General features: G+C 41.2%; 1 long non-coding RNA gene across 1 annotated transcript; it reads left to right on the top strand.

Moving 5' to 3' along the window:
* Window positions 1-374: 374 nt before the first annotated feature.
* LOC147080141 (uncharacterized) lies at window positions 375-3,774 on the top strand. The gene is made up of 3 exons (XR_015077495.1): window positions 375-991; window positions 2,196-2,369; window positions 3,466-3,774. It is a non-coding gene; the product is annotated as an uncharacterized LOC147080141 (long non-coding RNA).
* The last annotated feature ends 1,953 nt before the right edge of the window (window positions 3,775-5,727 follow it).

The raw sequence follows: 5,727 nt of genomic DNA, 5'->3' as shown, positions 1-5,727 counted from the left end.
TACAGCATGTGATTCTGAGCTTTCAAAGTGGAAACTCTGCTTGCTCACCTAGCTTTTATCTACATTTTAATGTTTTTGAATTTCTCTGAGTATTAAAGACGTAGCAGTAACGTCAGCCACTATCAATAAACTCATCTAAAGCATTTAATTTGTGCATTGAAGTTCATTGAACAAAATCGATTTATATTTAATTTACTCGCAAGCCATCACACACGCGTACACAAACACACGAGGCTCTATAATCCTGACTTTGGGCATTCAAAGATCTGTAACTACTGGATGTAAAAGAAATTATCATTCTGCAATATTACAAGTATTATACAGTGGAACCCATTTAGATTGATTTGAGAACAAGTCAAATCTTTCACACATTTTGCAGATTAATTTATTTTAAAAGTAAACTGTTTTGGGATCTGTGTTGAATGCTGTCCCCTCACTTCTGGGACCTGGATCAATATCTAACTCCACTGCATGGTGTGAAAGTTTTTCTGTTTTGTTGAGGAGTCCTGGGTGAAATGAGTTTAAGTCGTCTTAAGCGAGTTCCTGGCGTATGAGTCTGTAGCCTATAATTCACAAACTGACAGTAAAATAGCCTCATGGAGTTTGAAAAATGGAAAAATTGTCATTGGGGTAGTAGACATTGCTGTAGAATTGATGTTAAAATGGAGTGAGATATAGCATTGAGTGTATCGGATAAAATAGACACATCTTGAAGGGACAGAGAAATGAAAATCAAATATTTGTTATGATCAATCCATGCCAAAACCTTTTGATCAATATTACTGTTGCTCTGTTATTTGTCTAGGTGGATTGTGCTTTATCTTTGGTACGTCTTGGCAAAGAAAGGAACATCCCTGGGCTAGAGGTTCTCTGTGATGATCTGATAACTCTGGAAACACTCGTATATGAGGCGGGGGCTGATCCAACTCTTTCGCTGAAGGAACTGCAGCAGATGAAAGACATTGATAAACTGAGGCAATTGATGATCAATGTAGGCTGTACAAATATGATTTCAATAAGTCTTTCAGATTATTAACATTGTACTACCATTTGGAAGTTTATTTTTTGGTGTAACTGGGATACTTTTTCAAAATTAACAACGCAATTCATAGGAAAAGTTTTTACTGACTGATTTTTTTTATAAATACTCCTCTTTACTCCCCACATTGTTCTCATCTATAAAGTATGGATGACTAACTTGTTCCCAATTCTCTGCTAGCTCCACCTTGAACCATTGCAACAAAGTATGCAAGAGGAATTGACGGTGACTTGTTAGCTCATTTGTTCCCCCCGCCCTCACCAGTGTGGAAGCAAAACTTAGGGAATTATGAACAAAAGCGGCGATCATCGTCACATTGCCGTTGACTGTAAATTACAGGCCATAATATATACTGCAATCTACTGTACGGCTGCATGGAATCTGGCTTTTGTTCATAATTCCCTAAGTGTGGGCGCAGTGAATGACTGACCGCAACTTCAGGATTTCCACGTTTAGATGTGCGTGCGCTAAATCCTGAAGGTACAGTCAGTTTGAGAGGGGTGATGACAGCGAGCGCTAACGGTTCAGCATCATCACCCACCGCAAAAGCTGGGCCTATATTTTCACACAACGACATTAGTAAATATGATCTTCAAAAATAATGAGATTTAGCATGGTACAGGAAACTTTTTTATCCGGTACCGACAGGACCGGCGTGGTGCCGGTTGATCAAAAAGTCCGGATTACAGAGAGGTATACTTACCAAGGTACGAGAGCCCCGTACACGGCCACAGATCCAGGCGTCCCTGTTGCATGGCAACAGGTGCAGGAACCCCGGTTACACGGCCACAGATCCAGGCGTCCCTGTTGCATGGCAACAGCTGCAGGAACCCCGGCTACACGGCCACAGATCCAGGCGTCCCTGTTGCATGGCAACAGGTGCAGGAACCCCGGTTACGCAGCCACAGATCCAGGAACCCCAGTTACACGGCCACTAATATGAAGTAAAACTTACCTGAACCTACTCCTAAATTTTGCCGGTTAAAAGAGATTTCCAGTTATTTAGGTGCCGGTAAATCGAGAGTTTCCTGTATTGTGATAAAATTCTTCTTAAGCTTCTTAAAAATGTTCAGCTTTTCCCTTCCACCAAAAAGTGTCAATAGACATATTACTGTTATATAATTAATTAATGACTTTTTCTTTTATATTCCTGTAGTCTTCTGAAGAAATGTATATAAAGAATGTGTACCAGTGGGTGGTTCCATTCCTGCACCGCTGCGAGAGTAAAAATACAGGATTTGCAGATGAGCTGCTAAAGGAGTATTTAGTAACAGAGGCAAAGGAGGATTTAAAATTCCCTTTGAAGATATTTCAGCACTCTAAACCTGATGTATGTTTGATGCTACTGTTTGTTTTACGAGTGGCTTTAATAGATACTGAGGCATGTTTGATGTTCTCCCACTTGAGACTCCGTGTACCATTTGTAGTTCCCTGGCCAAGGGCTCTGTCAAGCAGCCAGCTCCCCGTGTTCAAGTAATGGCTTGTCCAAAAATGTTGCCTCCATCCCTTTGGGAAAGTGACTGACAGATGCTCTTCTTTGGCACTGCTGACTTTGGGAATTGTGGAAAACAACCCAAGCCCACCTACTGTACGGGACAGCATGTTACAGCAACAGCATGGTGTGTCATTCATTTCTGGTGGGATTCCACTGAGCAATTCATAAATCATCTAAATTGAAATGTGCACATTCGTATAATCAAGTTGCACTGTTCACATGCAGTTACTGAGGCAGTGACACAATAAGGGCTGCTTACTATAGGCATTATGTTTAAACTACCAGGCTGGCAATGTTCTAAGTTTCATATCAATATATATGTAGTTTGTTACATAACATAAGAAATAGGAGCAGGAGTCGGCCATTTGGCTCCTCGAGTAAGATCATGGCTGATCTTCTACCTCATCTCCACTTTCCTGCACTATCCCCATATCCCTTGATTCCCTTAATTTCCAAAAATCTATCGATCTCAGCCTTGAATAGACTCAACGACTGAGCCGCCACAGCCCTCTGGGGTAGAGAATTCCAAAGATTCACCACCTTCTGAGTGAAAAAATTTCTCCTCATCTCAGTCCTAAATGGCTGACCCCTTATTCTGAGACTGTGACCCCTGGTTCTAGACTCCCCAGCCAGGGGAAACATCCTCCCTGCATCTACCCTGTCAAGCCCTGTAAGAATTTTTGTTCATCCTTGGGAACTGCTAGATGCTTATGTACTTGATGTTTTGCTTGTCTGCTTCCATATTGCTGATTGATTTTGTGATTTGTCTACCCAGATGTTTTAAATGTAATTTAGTAACTTGCTATTCATTTCTTTCTTGCATTATTTTGGATGTTTTTCATTTTTTTTTAAAAAGCAATAGGAACAATAACAGCATGTTTTCTCAATGTACGAGAAATTTGGTTCATTCCATCCCTCTGTTTTTAATTAGTGTCAGCAGAAAATTATCCCTGACCATCACCAGTTGATGACAGTAGCCCTAGAATGTCTCTACAAGTGTGATCGAGATGATCAGCTGTCTCTTTGTTATGATGTGCTTGAATGTTTACCACAGAGAGGTTTTGGGTAAGTATGATTCAAGCTATGAAGATTTATAAGTACTGTAGATTGATTTATGAAACAGTAATTATTCTGAAAACCATTAATTAATATATTTAAAAGCAAATAGTTGCCATTATGCTATCTTCCTGTACCTCATATTTCCCAAAATATGTTTCTTTATTTTTACTTAAGACTGAGGTTCATGGGATTAACAAGTATCTTGCCATGAGTGGGGGGGGGGGGGGAAACTAGATAAACACATGAGGGAGAAAGGATTAGAAGGATGTGTTAATGAAGTTAGATGAGGAAGGGTGGGAGGAGGCTCGTGTGGAGCATAAACACGGGCCTAAACCTGTTGGGCCGAATGGCCTGTTTCTGTGATGTGAATTCTATGTAATATATAAGATGCAGGAGTCGGTCATTCGGCCCCTCGAGCCTGCTCCGCCATTCAATAAGATCATGGCTGATCTGATCTTGGCCTTAACTCCACTTCCCTGCCCACTCCCCATAACCCTGTGTAATTAAACTCATGTGGTCTTGCTAACATAATTTTCTAAATTTGAGTGCATTCATTTATTTAAAAAATCTATGGCCTGGAATTCCTTGAAAACTTATGCCAAAACAACGGTGTAAGTATGGCGTAATAGCGATTTTCGACGTAAAAGTTTGTGGAAGTTCAGGTGTAAGTGACTTGCGCCATTTTTACGCTACGCCCAAATTTTCTCAATCTTTTGTGCTGCTTTCTGGAAATCTGTCAAAATTGTCCATAGCCCCTCCGTACAAAAGTGCAGCTCATGTGAATTTCCTGTATTTACCTCTGTTCTAAATGGGCTGTAAATATACCTGGAACAGAAACCAAAGTCTTAATTCTTGTAATTTATGGAGATTTGTTTTATTTTTTAGGTGCTTTATTTATTTCTCCTCACTGAGGCCTCCAGTGTATTTTCTGTATCTTTGAATGCATCTTTAATCAAAATGGTTTTTGCATTATAAATTGAAAGCTTCCATAATTGTATTTTCTTAAACACATCGTGCCTAATGTGCATAAATGATGGTTCGAGGCCTTTAATCATTTTATGTAAAAAGAGTGACTTAAAGACGGAATGTGGCCTAAGGTCAGCGAGTTCCTCATGAATTGATTATGGCCTAAGGTCAGCGATTTCCTCATGAATTGATTGTGGCCTAAGGTCAGCGAGTTCCTCATGAATTGATTGTGGCCTAAGGTCAGCGATTTCCTCATGAATTGATTATGGCCTAAGGTCAGCGAGTTCCTCATGAATTGATTGTGGCCTAAGGTCAGCGATTTCCTCATGAATTGATTGTGGCCTAAGGTCAGCGATTTCCTCATGAATTGATTGTGGCCTAAGGTCAGCGATTTCCTCATGAATTGATTGTGGCCTAAGGTCAGCGAGTTCCTCATGAATTGATTATGGCCTAAGGTCAGCGAGTTCCTCATGAATTGATTGTGGCCTAAGGTCAGCGATTTCCTCATGAATTGATTGTGGCCTAAGGTCAGCGAGTTCCTCATGAATTGATTATGGCCTAAGGTCAGCGAGTTCCTCATGAATTGATTATGGCCTAAGGTCAGCGAGTTCCTCATGAATTGATTATGGCCTAAGGTCAGCGAGTTCCTCATGAATTGATTGTGCTGATTTCCATTTGTTTTCTGGGCATTTTTGCATAAGCGAATGAGATTCTCAGGATATTTCAGTATAACTCGCTGACGAGAATATCAGTGTAAATTTTGCCGTATCTTGCCAGTTACACCATTCCAGGAAATTCAGGGCCGCATATATGTGCTTCTCACTCACTGGAGGTAATAGTAACCCAAAAAAACGGGTGTGTTGGGGCCGAGTGGGAAGTTAAAGTGCTAAAACTCTGCATCCCAACCAGAACCCGCCCACTTCCGGTTTTAATGGAGGCGGGACAGGGGACGGGGCAGCCAACCCAGTCCCAGGAGGCGGGTCATCTATTTAAATATTATAATGAGGCTGGCGTGCCTCTGCTTTAAACTCCATTTTGAATTTAACTTTAGCTAGTCGGGTTTTGCAGGCCTTGTGAAACCCGACAGCTAATGCAAGGCGAGGGGTGCAGGATCCCGTCGATAAGTTGCCTCCTGGATCCAGGGACTCTAACTAACCCACCCCTGAGA

The sequence above is a fragment of the Somniosus microcephalus genome, unplaced genomic scaffold, assembly GCF_052327205.1.
Source record: "Somniosus microcephalus isolate GS21.2 unplaced genomic scaffold, FLI_Smic_1.0 scaffold2042, whole genome shotgun sequence".
Lineage (NCBI taxonomy): Eukaryota > Metazoa > Chordata > Chondrichthyes > Squaliformes > Somniosidae > Somniosus > Somniosus microcephalus.
This window is presented reverse-complemented; position numbering and strand designations above follow the sequence as displayed.